Raw genomic sequence first — 22,036 nt, 5'->3', positions numbered from 1 at the left:
ACAGACCCCCTGCTTGAATTTCTGAGGCTGTCCCAAATTGCTGCCCCGATTCAGTGGCTCTGGGAGGTCTGCAGGAGTACAGGGTAACCTGGGCTGCTCCCTGCAGGCTGTGCTGATGGGTGCACGATGCAGCTCCAGCTTACCAGGAGCCCCGGCCGCATCCCAGGGTTGGCTTACCAAACACGGCCCTTCGTCTCGTGTCTTGGAGAATACGAAACTTTCCAGGCCTGACACAAGCTGTCTTAACAAGATGGTCTGTTAATATTTACTAAGTTTTGTAATGACCTCTGGGCTCCCTTAACAGTTTTGGGCAAACCATGCGAGGCTTCCTTTCTGGCTGAGCTTTGTTGTGTGCGGAGCAGATTCAAATCCCAGCTGAAGGGGGCTTGAAGAGGGGGGGGGAGGATTGAGCAACACATGGAACCGACCTGAGGAAGCTGCTGCAACCCTCCCTGAAAGGAACCAGCTGAATTCCACACGTGCCGAGTGGCTACCGTTGTGGGCCACGAAGGGTCCCCGGAGCTGTAAAACCTGTGGGTGCCATCCCTTTACCCTGGCGTGATTTTCGGGCGCCCTATAAAGCTGCTGCATCACAGCATGCCTATGCGCCGCCGTCACCACGCCACCAGCCCCACGGAGCTGCGGCGGCGTGTCCTCCTTCCAGCAGGCGAGCTCCCAAGGGGAGGCATCCCCTGAGCACGCTCCAAAACAGGCAGCCGGGAACACAAAGTTCAGCGCGAGCTCCGAGCGCCTGCAAGTTCTGCTGCAGTGTCCTTGAGTGCCCTCCCCCTGCCCCGAGCCTCTGCCTTGAATGCTTTTGGCTCCTACAGCCCGAGCCAGCGCGTGAAACCTTCCCTTCCTGTTCCCCTCCAGCTCTTCCAGCCTTTCCCTTCTTCCTTGCCTCTGCCTTTTATGATCACTCTTTCCTATGGGGAGAGATCCCAAGCACAAATCTGTTCCTCGTGCTGCAGCTCTGCAGCCTGGTTGCCTCTTATTTTGCTCCTCTGCTTGCTCTGTGGTGCAGAGCAGCGTGGCTGTAAGGTGGGATTCAGGACAGCGCTCGATCTATCTTGGCACCCACAGCTATCAACCCCAGTAAAGGCTGACAGTGGGGGGATTTGGAAGTGAGGATATTCCTGTTCAAAGGTACATTGCATTACATTTTAAACTATTTTTCCTTAATGCTTCTCTCTGGAGCAATAAGGTGCTGTTTGCTTTGCAACTCGCTGCAGTATTTATAGTTTTTGTTGCTAAAACCCAATGAATCCGGCATGTCTGACAAGGTTGAGATTCCTTGGTATGTCTGAGTGGTCGGTCTATCAGGTCATCGCAGACTGAGAGAGAAATTGGAGTCTGAGAGCATGCACGAGACCAGGAGCTGATGTTATTGAGGGTTAGTGCAAAATGGGAAGGAACAGCTCCGGGGAGCGCTGCTTAATGCAGTGTTTGGCATGAGCGAGCAGATCTTTTTGATCTTCCTCCGTTCTCTGTACTAAAATCAAGCTGGGTTCTCATTTCATATGGACCACTGGAAATTATGAGAGCTGATAATTTGAAATACGTAGAAAGTTTTCAAGTAGTGAGCTGACAGTTGTCCTGAGATCAGTACTGTTAGCAGCTCAACTTTGCGGCGACTGCTCCTTATTGACACAGCTACGGGTCAGGCAAGATTTGGCCCTTATTAAGGAAACTTTGTTATGGCTTTGTAGTGCATACGGAGAGAAGAATTTCTTTAGTGATCTGCAAATATTCATTTCCAAGGTTTCCTCAGGTGGACTTCAGCATACACACCCCAGCCTAGTGACACCTGGACTGGGACCACTGGAGATGAATGGTGGCAGGACAAGAGGAGCAGTGAGGGTATTAACACAGCATTATCTCTTTTATTGCACCTAAAGCACCTGAAGCACAGCAGGCATCTGGGCACAAGCAGCTCCAGAGAGCCTCAGGCACTACAGAACCTGGGTACCACTGACCTGGGGGTTTCCCCTCACAGGGATGCTCCCCACCTTACGAGTGCTGCACCCAAGAATGCTATAGCTGCTTGGGAAGAATGCCAAAAAAAACATACAGTATATGAAGAGCTGACCTTGGGATGTTTGGCCGGGTGCCACAGGCCAAGGCACCGCCATCCTGCAAAATAAACCTTCCTGTCCTTAGCACGGCAACATCTGTGGAGGATAAAGGCCAGCCCGACTGCTGAGGCTGCCGAACTGTCACCCCGTTCCAGCGCGGGGGGATCTCAGCCCCCTGTCCCAGCCCTGACGGATGTCTCCCAGCCTCAGTAATGAGATGCAAGCACTTGGATTTGCACGCCCGCAGCAGGCAGGCTCCTCCCGGCGGAGCAGCCATATGGGCAGACTTTAGGTGTCCGCACCGTGGCTGCATATGCTTTAACATGGCTTTTTATATTTATTTTATTTATTTTTAACTCTGTTTCCTTTGCTGCCAGGCTATATAGTGGCTTTTCAGCTTCTTCCCTGGCATCCTAGATTGTACTTGAATGGAGTTTGTCTTGTCGCCCTCTAAAATGAGATGTCAGCGGATGTCTTCTCACTTTGTTAATGGAGCAGACCCTGAACTCCCTCCCAGCCTACAAATTGTCCCGACAGTGGTGGTTGTGGGTTCCTAGGGTGGCAGATGGGTCTCAACATCTAAAAGCTGGTCCTGTTGGTTTGGATTGAGGAAACACCTGTACTTAGATCCTGATACAAACCCATACCATTATGCGGTGTTTCAGCCCTCAAAAGCTGTACTGGATGCCCAAAGCACGTGGAGTGGCTGCAGTGTGCAGTACAGGGTGGGATGACTCTGGATAAAAGTGGCTGCAACCACAAGGTTTTGAAGTTTTGATTAAAAGCAACACATTTGGGGCATCCCCAGTCCTTCTGGCTTGGGAGTGCTGCTCTGTTTAGTGCATTGACTTAAAGAAGTGTCCTCTTGGCGGTGGAAGGGCAAAGCTTCACCCAGCTGCAGTGGGTTTTGTGTGCACACAAGTGTGGCCGTGTCCTGGAACTGTTGGATTTGCTGTCCCAGGCGCCAGGGGACGTGTGGTGCTGGCACTCCCAGGGGATGCTGATAGGTCTCATGTTGGAGAAGGGGCAGTTTGCATGGTTTGCACGTAGCTTAACGCCTTTTCCTCAGTCCCCCTAAGAGCCATCCGTCATGGGAGGTCCCTGTACTTGGTGGGGGAGCTTTAAACTCAAGGCATCTAACAGCGGCGTTGACATTTCTCTGAGTTCATTGCCACTGATCCTCCTTTCATGTAGCTCTTCTTCAAATAAAGGGTGGTTTATGAAGGGTGATACCCAATGCTGATCAGCGTTGACATTGCAGATTTACATCGTTTCTGAAGAGTAAAACTTGTCCCGGTGACCTTGCCACAAATTTCCCTTTGCCGTGTTGTCTGGCTTGCTGTAGCCTCTCCCCGTACATAGCTGTGCTCTGAAGGGACTCTGCTGGTTTGGAGGACACAAGATTCATGTATGAGATTAGCATATTTATAGATTATGTAAATATCCATATAATTTATACCAAAGTACTGTGTGCTGCCCAAATACAATCTCTGCTGCCTCCATCACACAGGTGCACTTCATCACAACCTACCTGAGGCGTTACTGTGGCCTCAGATGTCCCAATCAATCAGTACGAGGATTTTGAGTGCAAAAACAGACAGAAAGCATCTATGGGGAAAAATCACACCTCCTGCCTTCTGTTTCTCCTTAACCAAAAAACCCCCTAAACTCATAAAATCTGTCAATGCGATACCAACAGAAATGTTTGCTGCATTTAGATGTGTTTATGTGACGTTTCTATCGCTTGCTGCTTTTGCTTGTCTCCTGTTTATTAAGTTAATGCGGGGCTTGTATCGTGGTGAAGGCACAGAAAATTCATACTTGTGCACAGCATTTATGCCGACCCATTGCATTTGCAGTTCAGTGTGCACCAGGGGCTGTCTGCTTTGCTCTCCTCTGCTCTTCTCATGAAAAGCTGCAAGCGCCGTCCTGGGTGGTTTACGGAGCTGTCCCAGTCCCAGCTTGCTCTATGGGATCTCTGAGCACTTAGGGTTTTTCCTCCTGGCTTCTTCAGCGGGGTGGAATCCCCCTGGTTAAGGAGATCTGGCTGCACGTTGCATCGCCCCTGCACTTTCTGCTGGCACCTGGAAGCGCAGCCAGAAATCTCGGTGGAACGGGGCTGGTTTTGCAGTGGACACAGCAGTGGAAGAAGCAGGGAGCACCCTCGGTTTGATTTTCCAGGCAGCTGGGTTCTCAGGGCTGGCAAGCTGAGCTCAGAGGCCTTTGGCTGCACATCACGGGCTGGTCTTGCAGGCAGAGACCTTTTTCCTGCCATGTCTCCTAGCTTCTGACGTACAAGGGATCCAATCTGTGTGTTATTGTTTGTTTTTGTTTTTTTTTTTGTTTTGTTTTCAGAAGGGGCTACCCCAGGGGTGGGTTTTGCCCAGGGAGGAGGCTGTAAAGCAACAAGAAGCAACTCAGAGGGGGGATATGAGAGCAATTAAAAAAATGAACTCGCTTGACCCTAATTTTGCAAATCTCTAGCTGTCAAAGAACTTAGCCTGACTAATTATATTTCAATGCGAAACTGTGGAATCATTACAGCTTTGATTACACGGGTCCCCCAGCTCTTGCCTGCCATGGTGCCTGGGTGGGTGTGCTTTCTAAAGTCTTCTTTCATTTCAGATTTTTCTTGTTTTAGCCATCCAGTTCTCCGGTAGTAACCAGAAATAGGCCTCAAAAAAAAAAAAAAAGAAATAATTGCATCCCACATCTGAGATGTGCTGTCCTCGGCTGTCCTCCCACCGCCCTCCTTTCTCTTTCTCCTTTTGGCCTTTGGAGACCGGAGCCACTGCTGCAGTCAGGCAATTATCCTTCAAAGCTGGGAGCTGCGCCGAGCCTTGCCAAAAACCGCTGCAGCCAGCGAGCAGCCGGCTTTGAACGCGTGGTGTGGAAGTGCAGCCTCTTCCCCGTCAGATGCTCTCAGGGTAGGAGCCGGACAGCTACATTGGAAACAAGAAGCTAATACAAGTGTTGGGTGGTTGGAAACCTCGACTTCAGGCAGCAGATTAAGTGTAGTCTCTTTGATGCAAAATGTTTCTTTGGTTCCAGGGTAAGGCCCGGGGTATGAAGATTCAGGGTTTCTGTGTGTTTCTAAAAATAGCATTTTCGGATTTGGTCAGCTCAAAATACACCCCGTGCTTTATTTTTATTTTTTGTTCCATTCTCTAACTCAGCTGCTTGCAGAGTCCGTGCCCTTTTTCCTTTATTAGTCAGACTGCCGAGATGCTCTGCATAGTACACAAATAATTTGGGAACCCAAACCTTTATCGGGGTCCTTGCTCTGAGAAATCAATACGGGCTGCCATTCCCAAGCAACTCGGAAAACAAACCCATGCCTGCAGCTCCGATAACCAGGAGCAGCCCTGCAGTGACAAATTAACGTGGCCAGCCTTGCACTTGTCGCTCTGAGCTGCTGTGTCCGTGCCCCAGAGAGGGCAGGGGAGCAGGGAGGACGCAGCATCCCTCAGCTCCTCCTCGTCAGCAACTCGCCCGTTAACAACCCAACCTCCTGCGCCTGCAACAGAACAGCTGGAGAAAACAAACAAAAGAGCCGGCTGCTGCAAAACACCACTCCCAAAATAGAGATTATTACATGAAACAGAGCACCGAGAGGGAAGGCTGGCTCGGAAAATAGCTCGTAGCCGGCCTTTAAGCAGCTCGGTATTTTATGGTAAATAATGCAGGAAGGAAGGGAAACTGCAGCCCTGAAATGGATGTGCTGGAAGGTCTCGCCAGCACCTGAGATGTCTTTGGAGACCTTCCAGCAGCAGAGCAGCACACCGCAGGCAGAGCTGGTTTTTCTAACACCCCCCCTTGGCCTCCCTGGCTGCTTGGAGACATGGAGTGTGAGCATTTGGGGGTGGTAGGAGTGAGGTGGGGGCTGGAGGGAAGCTTCAGCCCTCTGCCCCCAGCAGCCACACGCGAAGGCACAGTGAGGGCTCCAGTGACTGCTGTGCAAGTCCAGCTGCAAATGGGTGCACAGGGAGTAGCAGAGGGCAGGATTTGGGCATTCAGGGTTCAGAGGTGACGAGAAGCCCAAACTGCCTCGCTGTTTCATGCAGACCAGGGTCCTTCATGGCTCTTCGGTACCCCCAGACCATTGCAGCACCCCTGGGAGTCCTGGCTGCAGCCAGCTGCCAGCCCGCACCGTGCTGACCCTTCTGAGCTGCGGGCATGGGGCTGCGGCTGCTGCCCCAAATTTCCTCTCTGGCAGCCTGGGGTTGCTCCCAGCTTTCCAGGATTTTGCCTTCCTGGCCGCCCCAGCTGAGCGATCATAGCTATGTCCCAAAATGACGTGGTCTGGCAGCACGGCTAATTGGGTTAACGGAGCTGACAGAGAGCAGGTATCCTGTGCTGCAAGCACCTCGGCAGGGAGAGACGCTGCTGTTTCTAGCTCTTGTTTGTTGGGTGCTATATATATATATATTTATTCTTCTTCCTCTTCTTTTATTTTATTTTATTTTATTTTATTTTATTTTATTTTATTTTATTTTATTTTATTTTATTTTATTTTATTTTATTTATTTATTTTAATTTTATGGCAGTGAATTAAAAAAAAGAAAAAAAAAAACAAAAAAAAGAAAAAAAAAAAAAGAAACTCATCTTGAGCTTTAATCAGCAGGCAGCATCCTCAAACTAGGACAGAGCTGGAGACCCGGAGGGTGAGTGCTGTGTGACAAGAACAGAGCCGAGTTAGGAACAGGGCCACATGCCCCTGACCTCTTCTCACCTCGTACAACAATGTGGTGACATGAAAGCAGCACTCGACTTGCAATGACGAGAAGACTGAAAGCAAGCTCAAACTTTGCTTCCAAGGCCTCTTTGTCCTTCGCTGGCACCGTTCTAGGTGGCGGATTTAAAGCAGTGCTTGCAGGAGCTGGGAGAAGTGCTGTGCTGCTTTCCTTCCACAAAGAATTGTTGCTTGTTATGGAAACGGGCAGGAGATTATTTCCCGTATAGATTTTCTGCATGCTGCAAATTGTTTGTGGACGCAGGCTGCGTGCTTCATCATAGTTCCACACTTGCAAATGTATCTTCAGCGAGACACTAATGTCTGTCAGTGTGCGTGTATAAGCAGCAGCGTTTGCATGCTTAATCGGGCACGTGGCCTTTGTTAATTAGGCAGTCAGCTAATGCTTTATGTCTGTGGGTCTGCATGTGCAATCATTTGCCCAGAACCTCATTAATTTTACTGGCTGCCCCTCCTGTTGGAGTTCACAAATCAAGCTGAGCATGCACACAAATCCCTTTGAGTGGGTTTCTCTAATAAAGCAAATCAGGCATCAGAGGAAACTCTCAAAGAATATTGAAAACAACAAAGCTGTAAGGGCTGACCTGGCGATTTTGCAAAGCGGCTTTGTGCGATCAGATGGGAGCAGCCGAGAGTTCCAGTTTGCAGCTAGGGGCGAGCAGGACCGCTCTGTCTCGTAGCTGTGCGTGTTTGTGTACATACGTGCACATAAACACAAATGTGCTTCATCATCCCCAAGGATTTTTGGTGTGTATTCGATGTAGACATCTCCTCGGAGATGTCTACCTGTAGGACACAGCATCTGCCAGTTCCTGCACCTAAAGAACAGCCTCAGCTCACGATAGCCCAGGTAGCAGGGACCATTTTCACTGCTGATGCTCCCTCGACCTGCCCAGGAGAGAGGGGAAAGCAGCCGAGGGGCTTTCTTGGGAGTGGAATTAGGGAAATAACACATCACTCGTTGTTCTAGACCATGGTTGAATGCAGCAGTGAGGCCCCAGGGACTTGCGGTGCCTGTGGACATGTGCAAGGGATGATTTTTTCCGTCCTGGTGACTAACAGATTAGCAGGGTGGAGGTGTAGCACTCGTGCTTTCTTTTTCCCTCTGCATTCTCTCGACTACAAAGCAATGAGAATCACTGAAACACAGCCTCAAAGTGATCCAGGGGTGAAATCCTCATTCCCACCCACTGCAGTGCAGACAGCAGCTCGCTCAGGATCCTCCGGACACCGTTCCGGGTAACTGCTCCCCCAGCCAGCCTTTGCTGTGGATAGAAAGAGACAGGTGAAAATCTTTCAGGAGTGGCAGCCTCTCTTTCCCTCCTTGCTGCCGGTGTGTTACGCTTCCTTGAGCTGCTCTGCCTGCATTGTACACCTCTGCTGGCGGAGACACAGCGCGAGGTTGTGCCTGTGCTTTTGCCATCTGCACTGCAGTGCCCATTACGGATGCAGCGCGGAGCAGCCAATTTCACAACTGGCTGAAGGCAAGGGCATAAGCACGGGGGGGGTGTGTGTCAGGGTGTTCCTCGCAGCATCCAAAACGGATCTGGGGGTTGGCAAGGCAAGCTGCTCACTTAAACGCTCTCTGCAAAGATAAAAACACCTGTTACCATCTGCAAAGGACCAACCTGCAGCACGGATTCGGGCATAATTAAGGAGCGGGTTCGCTCTGCGTTGTATGAAAGACTGGCTGGATGCTTTTTGCATTCCTAAATCGAGCTGTTTGTCTGGGCTACCCCTGCACTAGGGGAATGTTACTTCAGCGCTGCAAACGCATGAGAAAATAGGTGGAAATGTGGCAATGACATGGCTCGGTTCCACCTCTGTCTCTAAATTGGACTGTTACTGCTGTGCAAAGGGTATCTCTGCAGTCGCGAGGGAGAAGTGACAGTGGAACCGAGGGCTTAAAATAGACAGGGTCTATTTTGCTTTTTTTTCTTTCCCCCCCCAGCTGTGCTTGCATAAATCGAGACGTAGTTCAGACATCACAGGAGTTCCAATTGCCTTGAAAAAAAGAAAAAAAAAAAGCAGTTGTGAAATAAATGTCTCTCTGCCCCGGCTGGGTTGCCGGGAGGACGGCAGTAAGCGAGACAAGCTGCTGTGTTTCAGCTGCCCCGAACCAGCTCCGGAAGTAATGTTTAATCAAAGCAAGCTGACATTTGTCTATTGAATTGTTATCAGGATTGCTTAGTCATTCGTGTGCCATTGTGCTGCAGAACGGGGAGCGGGGGATTTGTTCAGCCTGACACGAGCTGCTCCCGGCCCTCAGCGCTTCCCCCGCCTGCTCCCTCCGTTTGGCACCGCCGACCAAGTCACCTCGAGGCCAGGGTGCTGCCGACCCCTGTGCATGAGGCTTCTTGTTAGAGCATCCCGGGGAGATATTTGCTTCTTTATTATCACTCGACACTCCTGGTCTCCAGCCCCTTGGAGGAGCCAGGGGGACGAAGGGGTCTGCCTGCTGTTTGCTTACATGCAACCATAAATAACACGAAAGACCTGTAAACCACCAAGCCCACCTAAATAATAAATAGGGTTGGAGGCTCGGGAGGCTGCCTGGGGGGTCCCTGAGCTGTGAAATGAGTTCTGGTGGGCCCCTCTTCGGCTGGGTATTGGGTTTTTAGGCTGGGAGCGGGAGGAAGAGCGGGGGCGGTGTTTGGGGTGGAGGTGTCTCGGTCGTGCGCGCGCACACGTGCGGGGGGTGCAGACAGACAGACAGCACGAGGCAGAGCCGGCGTGTAGCTGAACGCACGAGTGAGGAAGCTGGGGAAGGTGTAGCCATAGAAACACTGTGTGCTTAGGAGTAACGGCTCGGGGTGATACAGCCCATCTCTTCAGCCTGGGGGAGCCAGGATATTTCGGTGCAATTTTGGGTCTGCTCGAGTGCACCTGCGCTGGGCGTGCAGATGGATGTCCTACACGTGGCTGTGGCTGCTGGTGGTTATATGGGTGTCCACGAGGGCAGAAGGTGCCTGGATGGGTGGCGTGGTGCTGTTTAAAGAGGGGGATACTGATCTGAGGGGAAGGAGGGGGAGCCCCAGGGCTGAGAAGGGGCAGCAAAGCGGTGCCAGCGGACACGGCTGAGCAGAGCAGGTAGGGACGAGAGGTGGCTGCCCAAAACCACGCCTGTTCCCTCTGAGAACAGAACAGTACCGTGAAAAAAATCCTCTTTCCTTCTGCAGAGACGGGATCTTTGCACGAACGGTCACAGGGTGAGCAGGGGGCGTTCTCTGTGTGCAGGTTTATGGGTGGATTAAGCTGATCTGCGGCCGTGCTGCTGGGTCATGTGCTCTCCCTCGTGCCAAGAGCAGCTCTCCAGTCATCTGCCAGGTTAGGAAGCTGATCTCTCTGAAAACTAACCCAGCAGGAAGGGAAAAGGCAAACAAGTAGCTTCTCAATGCATCAGTTCCTGGCCTTGGCTGATGCTCGTGCCAAGAGGAGGATGAAGGTAAGGACAGGAGTGGGGGCAAAGTGAAAATGCCCATTTTCCTGGCAGTTTAAATAGAATCAGCTCAGTTACAAAACCACTCATCCCTCAGCCTCTTTTATCTGCCCAGAGAGAGCCAGCAGCTGGACTGAGGAGCATGGGGAGCACCTTCCCCCCTGGTGAAGTACCAGGGAGTTCTCTTTGCTCAGTGGCAGCACTGGGAAGTGAATTGGTGAGCCCAGTGCCATCCCATACCTCTGGTCTCTGGCACAGCTTGCGTGGAGCCGTGCAGTTAAGGAGAAGGATGCCACGATCTCCACTGATTGCTCCACAGCTGCAGCAGTCCCACAAGGTCTGGGGAGGAGTTGTGGGGGTGGTGAGAGCCCAGGCTGGGGCTGCCACACAGACCTGGCTTTCTGCTTCCCCCTCGCTCTCCTCCGGTGTCTTCTTGTTCCTCCTCTCCGTGTGCTGCGGCCCAAACCCCAGACAATAACTGGAGGAAACCTCTGGCTGCATAGTTCTCATTCCTGGGCTGAGATGCGTGCGGCTTTGCCCTGGGTGGACAGAACTTGTGCTGGGGAATGAATTCAGTCAGAGGTGGGATTTCTGATTCTGACCTCTCATTTTTAATGGTAGGCTGTACCTGGCATGGCCTTGCTGTGAAATAATTTCTGTGCTTCTATAAAAGTTATTTTTTTTTTAGTGCCACAAGCACGGGGATGGTTTTCTAAGGGAAAGTGCACAGCTGAGGCCTTAATTTCTTCTGAGTGAGCAAACAGCAAATGTGCTGCTTTGAAATGTCACCGGTTCCCCTATCAGGAATAAAATGAAACAAATCCGGGGTGGGTGACAGAAGAAAATCACAGATCTTCTAACTCTTTTCATCTCTTCTGAAAAAAAATAAAAGTACCTCCAGAAGTTAGCATGAGGGCTAATAAAGCTGTGCTTGAAACAGCCGTGCAAGAAAACACCGATGATTTAATGCGCGACAGGAAATCCTTTTTCCTGCTGCTGGGAAAAAAAAAAATAAGGAGTGCGAAACAGATAACTGTGCTGCATGCACTTCTTGCTAATTGGGATGTGCGAGGACACTTCCCATCCTCTTTCTGGCAGTGGGATTTATCCCGAAGGAATCCCCCTGGTTATGTGCTTATGTGGCAGGTGATGGCCGGGATGCTCCTGGGTGCCTGCTGGTGAAACCCCAGGGAAAGGGGGAGCTACTGCATGGTGCTGCCGCAGGGCTTGTCCTCACCACCCTGCTGCTTTCTGGGGGTGGCCTTGCTCCGAGCCGTGCCCTGCCCGAAGGCATGGAGAGCCAAAGAGAGTTTTTTTTATCTCCTGAACCCGTGGCTGGGGTCTGGGTAGGATCCTGTCATGTGGGCCTGCGGCAGCTGCTGGCCAAAAGATGGTCTGGACGCGCTGCTGCAGCAGAAGTAAAAACCACCCCTCCCCACCCCAAGATAAAAAATAAAATAAAATAGGCTTAAGTGTTCTCCGTATTGGTGAACATGTCCTTTATTTTAATATCTCTCAGGAAAAAATGTATATGGGAAAGGCAGCTTTTTTATACTTCCCCTGAAAGCCCCCAAAACGAGCTCGTTGTGTGCAGAGGGTCGCAGAGGACAGGGTTTGTGTGCGCACAGCAAAGAGCAGCAAGCCCTGCCCGAAGTTCTGCCCTTACAGATTGAGACATTTCCTCTCTTCTTCATTGAATTACCCAGAGCTTGTGGGCCTGGGAGGCTGGGGCTGGATGCTCGATGGGACCAGATGTTCTTCCAAATTTTCCAGGACGTTTGGTTTCAGATTGAACCAGGAATAGCACAAAACAATCGGTCGCAGAGGCTGGCACCTCCCGGCCCTGGCCCCAGCCCCAGTGCAGGCTGAAGCTGCAGTGAAGTGAGCTGGGATCTTCTGGGCCTTGAAAAAGGGCTTTTAGCCATGGGCCAGAGCCTGGAGGGGCTGTGCCAGTAATTCTCCATCCTGGCTTTAGTAACTGGAGTTCCAGTGGAGCTGTGCAAAAGATTTGGGGCTGAAACATCAGAGCTGTCCTTTTTCCCATATTTTTTTTCCCGAGCATATTATGGCCAAGCCAGGTTCACACTGGCTGGTGCAGGGGGTTATATCCATTTCTCTGAGCCACAAAAGCTGCTTCCCTCCCCGAAGAGCTTTGCTAGAGGAGAAGCTGGCTGCGTTTCCAGCCTTCATCTCCCCTGGGATCCCTGGCAGAGGGGTTGGGGGTAGACCTTGCGCTCTGGCCATGCCCACTCCAGCCTGCTCCATCTGCTTTGGGACCGCGTGCGCGACCAGTCCTCACCAGAGGGGAGGTTGAGGCTGCCACAGACTGTTCATTTCGGCAGCTTTCTTTTTTTACCCTCCTTTGTTAGCGCTGGGAGCCCTGCACCCTGGCTCCCATTAGCAGAAGCTGGCACAAATTAAAACCAAATTTAGCCTCGGTGTCTGCGCTCTCGGTGAATTTCGCCTCGGCTGATTATTTTTATGGCTTGTTGACAAAGCCGTACGTGTGTGCGGGGAGGCTACTGCGGGTGCCTGCAAAATGCCAAATGAGCCACTCTGGGAATGCTGAAGCCCTCACACATCCCTCGGTGGGCACACACGGGACACGCTCCCGTGCCCGTGCTTGCAAGGCAGCAAGGCCGGAACGGGTCATCCGCCGCGATTATTTGTCTCAGTAAATGATTTTCTTTTTTTTTTTTCTTTTTTTTTCTTTTTTTTTCCTGGTGCTCGTGTTCTGGCTGCTTTGTCGTGATAACTGCATCTGCTGCTGCAGGCTCATCACCACCAGCCCCCCCTCGCCCCCTCCTCCGAGTTGCCAGGCAGCGGGCGGCTGGCTGCGGCGCCCATTGGGAACCCATTACTCACCCCTTCGGGTGCTGGGGATTATTCACGTTCCGCTGCCGGTATTTAGGGCCACAGCTGCCAAAACGGTGTTTGCAAATGTATGCTGATTTGATTAGCCAGTTTAGCCCTCGTAGCTTCTCGGGGGCAGGATCTGGCCGTAAAATCGCTGTCTGCTGCGTGTGACTCGCTAATGGCGTGTCACATGAGAGCACGAGCCTCGGCGCGGCGCAGGGGCCGGCAGGGACCATATGGCCAGCCGACGGCCCCTTCACCATCTCCAGGAAATGTTATACCCTCTCTAACAGCACGGCGAAGGGTTATGAGCTCTGGCAGACCACGTAACCAGCCGTTCACCTGAACGACACACCAGCAAGCTGACAAAACCCAGTGCCACTGGGCGCGTGGGTTCCTTGCCACGCGGCGCTGCTCTGAGGCTGCCCTGCCCCTGGCAGAGCTGTCTGGAGCAGGGCAGCAGCCCCTGGAGTTGTGCTGCCGTGGTTATACCCAACCTGCTCGGTTTTTGTGTCCCTTGGCTGCCCCGTGAGCCATAGATGCAAGCCCTGGTTGCGCTTTGGACCTTTTCTTGAGGCTGATGGGTTTGGGGACAGCTCACCCAGCTCATCAGCGGGCTTTCTGTGGGTGGTGGAGCTTTCTCAGCCACAGCAGAAATAAGCTCACTCCACCTTAAAATCCAGACTGTTGCCATTAAAAAAAAAAAAAAAAAAAAAAGCCTAAAACCTTGTTTTCCCCCAGAGAGCTTTCTAAATCACTACCTCCACTATAGATATGTTTTAACCAGCTGTGTAATTCTGAAGCCTCTCTGGATGAAAAGGAAGCATTAGTTTATCAAAAACAAGTACTGTGATGTGCTCTTAATATTTGTAGGGCTACTCTTGCGGTGGCAATGTATCAGTTCAACCTCTTCTGGTGGTGGTTTGTGCAGCCTGGAGTGGGGAAGCGGCCCCGTGGTGGCTGTGCAGACAAATCCTCCAGCTGAACTCCCTCCCTTTAACAGTGCCCGCTCTGTAGCCTGCCGTCTACCATCCCCTGCCAACGCCACCATCTCAAAGAATCCTTTCAGAGACCGTTTCCTCATTTTCTTCCAAACAATCCTTTTTTTTTTTTTTAATGTCTCCTCGGACAAGTGCACTCACACACTGCCGTGCCCCAGGTTTTTTCCTTGCTTTCTTTGAGCTCGTTCCTCTTCCTCCCCTCGTCCCCCAGGCCTTCCAATTTCTTTTTAATGTTCTTTTGGCCTCTTTCCTGAAGAGTGCTGCATGCATTATGCTGCCTGTGGCCCTATCCAGGCGGTCTTTGAGCAGGGTTAAAGCAGTTTCTCAGCTGGGGTGTAGGATCGGGGTCTCTCTGGCTGTAAGGCATCGGCACTACAGCTCCTGCTGCTCCCAGGTGGGACTGCGAGTGCCAGGGGACTAAAGCCAGGGTCTGCTTGTGATATGGGTGGGGTTGGCTTCTCTGGCTCCTCTCTCTCTTTTCTATCATTAAGCGAATTGTAAATGAGTGCCAAGCCCTGTGCCTGGAGCCCCTGGATGCATTTCTAGGAGACGCTGGCAGGGCCAGGATAAGTGGTGATGGCCAGGTCTGCTGGTGCCACTTGTTTTCCTGTACAACTGCCAGAATTTACCACCCTGAGCTTACTCCTCTGGCTCCTGTAGTGAGCTGGGGCTGGCTTTGGAAGCAACACTGAATTGAGGAGCGAAGCAATGTCCCCCCAAACCCCCTTTCTCCACAGCCAGCTGCATCTCAAGGCTTCACATCCCACCCCCGGGGTCCCCCAGCGGGTCCCTGGGCAGCAGAGGGATGTCCCTCGGAAAGGGAGCGAGAGCATCACTGCAGAGGGGGAACAGCCCCTGCGTAGTGCTGAGGTGGTGCCCATGTGAAACAGGTCCTGGCTCTCCACTGTGGGGTCTGTATGGGGTGGTGGGGAGAGACAGAGGAGGAGAGAGGTCAGGGAGAACCAGCACCTCGTTACATTTTGGGAGAGGGCGGCAGAGGAAAGGGGAGCAGGTGTTTGTAGTGGAAATGAGTTCATTAGCAGTCAGTGTTTGGGTTTAGGAGGGCTGTTCTGAGAGAAGGAAGGTCTTGTAATGAGTCTGTATTGCTTTAAGCACTGAATTGTTTAAAAATATTTAATATTTTGGGGTGGATGCGCAGCTCATGAAAATGAGGAATGTCCCAGGGCTTTTAGGAATGTACTCAGCCCTGGTGGTCATCATTTCAGTAAAGGGGCAGCTGTCGTCTTCACCCCTGCAACAGAGAGAGGGCATCAGCCCCACCTTGGGCAGGAGCTGCTGCTTCAGCCCTGGCCCTGGTGGCCCTGGTGGCCCTGTGGCAGTGTCCCTGTTAGAGGCAGCCCAGAGTCCCTCTGCCAACGTGTTGTGGTCCTCGGGACGGTGGCACGGCTGAAGGAGTCCAGCTTTCTTCAGAGGAGGGAGCAGCCTGGTACAATCAGACAAAGCAGGGAGGGTCAGGCTAAGCCCAGGCACCCGAGTGCTCCTGCTTTGAGAGGTGTTGCTGAGGGATTTAACAACAAAAAATGAAGGGGAATACGGTAGTGTCTGTGCCCAGTTCAGTTCTTCAGCTGTCTATCAACGTGGAGGTTCAAACTAAAGCCACTTTCCCCAGACGGCGATGTTCCCCCCCCGGGTCAGAGATCCGCACTGCAGCCGCTCATCTGTGGCTAGAAAAGCCCTGCTTGATGCCTTCATTGTGCTTCATTTCAGCAAAATGCCGTGCTGCCGCTCTGCCACGAGCATTTAACACCTTGCCCAGGGCTTTGTGTTCTCTGCTCTGAACCTCAAACTGCGCGAGGGGAGAGGGCAGATTCTGGAGAAAAGCGCCCAGCTTTGCACCAGGTTTTGATCACGCTTATCCGTTCTGCACAGATTGCTTGCCCATATGAAGCAATTCCCCGTCTTGCCCGCATTAACATTTCCTGATGAGCCAGTGTGTTAATTTTGTGCTCCGTGGCTCTGTGCTCCCAGGCTGCTGCTGGCAGCGCGGCTGCCTCCCCTTCTGCCCAACAGCCCCAGCTCTCACCAGGCTCCGGTGGAAACCAAATCCAGCCCCCGTGCCCTGCCGGGCAGGTGGCACCTCTTCTCCCTCAGATTTCATCCACGAGGAGCCTTTTGAGTTACCACCTCTTTAATTAGACGCTCGCTGACTTGGTCGAGGCATAAAAGCCCTCTTGCAGGAGCTCGCTGGCACGGCACCAAGCGGTGCCCCCCACTGGAGCTGATAAATTCAAGGCGAAGCCACCCTTTCAAGCCTCTGGAAGACTAAATACCGAGCCAAGATGCGATACTGCAAGGCCACGATAAGAAAGGGACCAAATCACAAAAGCTGATTGCATGGGAAGAGCGACGGTAGCGCAGGAGCCCTGTGCCCCAGCAGCAGCGATGCCCCACGTGCATCTTTTGCACGGCAAATCCTCGCAGCTCAGGTGGGAACCGCAGCTCCCCTGCACCCAGCGGGCACCACTTCCCCTCCCAGCACTGCTGCCAGAGCAGGGATACGGGAACCGGGAGGGGGAAATGCCAGGGAAAGATCGACTCAATTAAAAATAGCGAGAAAGTCCCCAAAGCTCTGACACGGTTTTGTCAGACGGGGCTAACGACAGATGATGCTCGTGAGGATTTCTCACCCTTGGGAAACGCTTCGCGGTTTGTCATCGCTGGGTGCAGGGCAGCAGGGAAGATGCAAAGAACAGAAGAGGCCCGGGAGGAGTGGGTGTTGAGGGAGCCAGCCTCGGGCTGTTTTGTAGCAAAAAAAAAAAAATAAATCAACATGGCAATTGTGCTAAAACTGCTCTCTCCCCTGCTGTTTGCAGCCCGGACATTGCAACAGTCAGGGCAGGAAATGAAACCACCTCCCTACAGCCCGGGCCAGGGGCTTGAGTCTTGTGCCTTCTTTCCCCCAGATCAGGGGGCCAGAGGGAGAACCTCCTCCCTCCTCCCAGACCAGGGCACTTTGGGCTTGCTGAGCTTCAGGCTTTGCCCTGCAGCCGGGAGGGCTCTGCACTTGCTTTAAGAAAAAGGTGGAGAGCTGCATTTGCCCTCCCTTGATCCAGCAACTGGCGCTTTGAGAAGCATCCCTCCCACCCACCTGCCCCTTCGCCACACCTAAAATGTCACCAGCATTTCAGCAAGCCCACAGGGACTGGCAACATTGCTGAAGAGAAGCGGCACGGTGATGCCATGGTGATGGTTGCTACTGAAAATCCTTTGCTGGGTAGGAGCAAATGAGGAGCAAATTTTTTTTTTTTTTCAGCGCTGCGCCCTGGGCTGGGGCGCAGCACCCGATGAGAGCAGCCCAAGGGCTGGCTGCTAACCGGAGATGTTCCAGCTCCTGTTCTCTCCCCCGCCCTGGATGAAGGGAGCGTGCTGCTTTTTGTAACATGTGGTCAGTACCAGCTTTTGTTCCCTGCTGAACGCCTCCGGTAAAAGCCAAACCCAGTGCCCAAAATGCTGAGCAGCCACGATCCGTATTTCAGCGCCTCTGCTCAAGCTGGGGCTGGGTTAGGCACGGCGAGCAGACACCAGGAGGTTTCCCTGCCGCCTGCTCTACTCTCCCTCTTCCCCCTGAGCCCTTGCCACCCTATTTCCACGGGGTGAGCCCAGCATTTCCAGCGCAGGATCAAGTGGCCTGGCACGTGGAGCTGAAAATCAGCCCACGCTCCGACGCAAATCTTCCTTCTCCATCGCCCGGTGCCGCTGCAGGGCTGGATTTCAGCACTGTAGGGGAGCATGGGCTGGCTTTCCTCCAGCCTGATCAGTCCTCGTCCAGGTGCAGTATTTTTACCTCACCTGTTGTGCTGCTAGGAGAGCGCTGAACTTAGGCAAAATATGCTTCTGTATTGATTTACACGACAATTCAGTGACTTGGTGACTCCCTTTTGGGTCCCTTCATTCAAGCTACGTCTCTGTGCTAACGATGTCTCCTCTGCCTGGGTAACAACAAGCTTTCAGTGAAAGGTTTGGAGGAAAGATGCCTCGTATTCTTTACAGTGCATCAGGACATCTTGTCACAACAGCCTTGGTTCTTACTAGTGCTTGACTTAAGCCATCCAGGCTCTCTTGCTGGGGGAAGTGAGGGGGCTGTTATTTATTCCTACCCATTTGTTACTAGTGGCAATGCCGATCTGGGAACGCATGGGAAGAAGGAAGCTTCAGATCTTCCTCTGCAGACATGTTGGAGCAACGAGCTCTTATCAGATCAGCGGAGCTCAGATGCTCAGGCAGAAAGATAGGCTTCCTTTGCTCTGGGCTTTTTGCATATCCTAATGAATCTCATTAGCTCGGCCCTGAAGGCAGGTCATCAAGCGAGTCCGTCCCGCCGCCCCCAACCTCAGAGGGAGCTGCAGGGTGAGGTTCATAAATCAGCACGCCCAAGGACGGCTGCGCTCCGGCCAAAACCCCACCTTCTTCTTCCCTTGCATTTTGCTGCATTTACTCATGCTCATCAGATGTAAAATGTAAAACAAGATGGAAGAGCTGAATTTTGGGGCAGACAGGATGCTGACAAGGTCTGTGCCACGACTCCATGACTCGCACAAGCTTTGCATTGATCTCTTGAACTTCTCTGAAATGTTGTCAGTGTCCCCAGTTCACGTACAGGATAGCTGAGGTGGGGGATTGTGCCGACCAGCCCCACGTTGCTGAGCAAGCGTTGGCCTTGCACAGAGCTGGGGTCACACCCGGGGACCTGCCTCAGCCCTCTTTGTGGTGCTCAGCTCCCCACAGCCAACTCAGGGAACTGCTGTGGGCTTGCACATCTCAAAGCCCACTCCTTTTTTCTGGCTCCCTGAGATGCTCTGAGAGCACAGAGGTGGTGAAATGCCCCTGCTTTGCGGTTGCACCTCTCCGAGCTCCCCCTCTGGGCACACGGGGACCATGGGGAAGCCTGCACTTTATTTCCGAGGGGTCACTGCTCCTATCACACAGCTCTCGAGCTCATTTGCTATTTTTAAGCATGCTAAAATTGCATCCGTACCACAGAGCTCGTTGGGCATTCAGGCTCCCCGCACAACAGGCAATTTGCTGTGCCAGTTCCAGCTCTGTGCGAGCTCCAAGCCCAGTCAATCAATGTTGTCTCCACAGAGCAGGAAGAAAAAAGCCACATCTATTGTACTCTGTCAGCTTCCCTAACCACTTCAAGCCATTAGCTCTGAAGGCTGTTCAGCTACATCCATATAAAATGCATCCTGCCCTTCTATTCCTGGTAATATGCTCTAGACTCATTTTTTATGCTGCTTTCAAAGTTCCCAGGCGATATATCGGTGGCAGAGACGTGCTGGCCCTTCGGTGGGCACTCTGGGAAATGTTTGAAGACAGCGAGCACCTGATTTCCCCTGTAACTCTCCCGAAATTCATGTGCCACTGCAATGAGGATGAGCGTGAAGCAGCAAATGGACATCAGAGACGAATAGCTCTGCCCAGGGCTTTGGGAGAGGACGACCTCTGCATTCTTGCATTGTGCTTGGAATAAGTGGGCGAGGAGAAAATAACCGTGGGTAGCTGCAAAGCCGGGCTGAGCAACCTGAAAAGGATCAGCAGAGCTCTGGAGAGAAGCAGGGAGCTGGGGCATTTCTTAGGTCCGAGGGGGGGCAGCTGGTGGTTTGTATTTATCAGCGCAGTCCCCGGGGCTGACGGCCACGTGAGCACAACGTCTGGGAGATGTCTCAGCCTGGGACCTCAGCCCTGGCCACCCGTAAGGCCCAAGTGCTGTGCTGTGGGTGCCGGGGTTGGGCTCCACGCTTTAGGTACGGCAGAGACGAGATGTCTCCAGGTGCTCTGGGGAGCTGGACAGCAGACGGATTTTTCTGTATAAAGCTAACTTGCCTTTTTCCTGATTGCTCCGAGCTCTTGGCTTTGAACCTGGCAGCGATCTCCCTGCTATATCGCTTGCCTTTGGAATGAACTTTCCAGGTGAATGCGAGTCCAGGAGGGAGCAGAGGGCTCCCGGTGCATCGCACAGCACAAGCACTACCCACAGCCTGAAAACCCGTGTCAGCAGAGTGTGAATGATGCCAGGGACAAGCACTAAAGCAATTTCTGCTGCAAGGGGAAGCAGTCCAACCTGAGATTTTTTTTTTTTTTTTTTTTCTGTGCTATTTAAAGACAGAGCATGTGTGTGCCTCCAGGTAGATATGGGAGAACACAGCTCCACAGGGGACCTTGCTACCACATATCACAGCTTTTACATAGGTTTGTAGGCTTCAAGCTGGACCCCAGCTACTGCTATTTGCATTGCTAGTGTTGTCATTACACCCATCACTTGGTGTTTGTGCTGCTGCCCAGGAGGGGTGAGCATAGCTTCTGTCCTGTGTGCTTACGTGGGCCTCTTGAACTTTATTTTATAGTGCCGTAGGAGACCATTAACTGCAAGCTTTGGTCATCTCGCAGCAATCCTGTGCCTGGGTAGTAGATGTCACATAATATCAGTAGATAGGGTACAATTTTAGCTTCCTAAGTCACTTTCCAAATTGGAAATAGGCTATGAAATCCTGCGTGTAACAAGACAGCTGGGACTTACTCATCCGGGCTCCTGCAGAGACTCTTTTGGTGCTGTGGTTTCTTTCCAGAGTGATAAAGCAGAAGTGGTCGGTTTTAATTTCATGGAAAGCCCCAGCACCCTCTTCCAGATGTACAAACTACCACGTACTACAAGGAGGCAAAAAGCAGGGCTGTAATAATCCAGACCTGGGAGCATTCTCCATGTGTGTGTGCGTTGCTAACTGCGGCCTCTCCCAGCCGTACCCCGCAGGTAATGGTACGCTGCTCGGCGCAATTAGTGCTTAGGGCTTTGTGCATCCCGACCAGATGATGTGGCCATGCATGATTTATGCAGCACGGAGGCAGCTTTGTACACGGCTGGGATGTGACGTTGGTGCCTCTTTATGTGCCTCCACAGCGCAAGGCAGGAGCTTAATGAGGAAGTAATTCATGTCCTGGCTGCTTGGCCGGCTTTGCTGCCGCAGGTATCCGCGGGCCCACGGAGATGTCCCCGTGTCCTTCAGCCCTCTGCTACCCCCAGGTGACCCGAGGAGAAGGGTGCTGTGCAGGGTGCTGTGCAGGGTGCTGTTTCACACGATGGCTGAGCTGTGCAGTGGATTCACAACCAAGCTGGGGCCAAAACCACCAGCAGTGCTGTGTGCTCTGAGCTCTCCCCGAGGGCTTCCCCCTGGATGAGGAGGCAGCCAGGCATGGCACAGCCTGCGCCCTCTGCCTTGCCACTTCCAGACACGTTTCTTTCTCCTGCTTTGCTGCAGGCATTTGCCTCTGGGCTTGGCCTGGTTGGTGCTTAGCTCCTCCTCGCCAGCAAAAAGCTTGAATGAGAGCAGCAGGAAAAACCTCGCCACAGGGCTGGCTGTGCACGGGGGCAGCGTGCTTCAGGAGCTCCTCATCCCTCCAGGTGTTCAGCACACCTGGCTCTGTGTTACTGCAGTCAGCACTGACTGCAGCAGGTCCGCAGACAGAGTTGACCTTGGCAAATATCGGAGTTGTTTGTTGGAGGAAAAATCCTCCTCGTTTGGCCAAGCACCACAGAATCTGGGAACAGCTTCGCCTTCTTCAGCAGCACTGCTCGTGACCACTTTTCCACCTGTGCAGGTCCTGAGTTTTCTGGGGAAAATGGGTGACCAAAGAGGAGAAAACCTAAAGGAGTGGACTGGATAATTTATGTATCTGACAGCTGGGTGCATATGGATTGCTCTTTAAAGGGGAATACAGGGAATAATGGCTTGGACTCAACAATAAGGGAGATTTATCTTTTATAAAGATTGGGGATGTTGCTTTAAAATACAGTCTGGTATAGTCTTTCCCCTTTTCCCAAGCTCCCAATGCGGGTGCTCAGCACCTGGAGGCCTCTCCCTGGCCTCTCTCCTGGACTCCTCCATGAGGAATTTGA

Source organism: Anas acuta, chromosome 14, assembly GCF_963932015.1.
Source record: "Anas acuta chromosome 14, bAnaAcu1.1, whole genome shotgun sequence".
NCBI classification, from domain to species: domain Eukaryota; kingdom Metazoa; phylum Chordata; class Aves; order Anseriformes; family Anatidae; genus Anas; species Anas acuta.
This window is presented reverse-complemented; position numbering follows the sequence as displayed.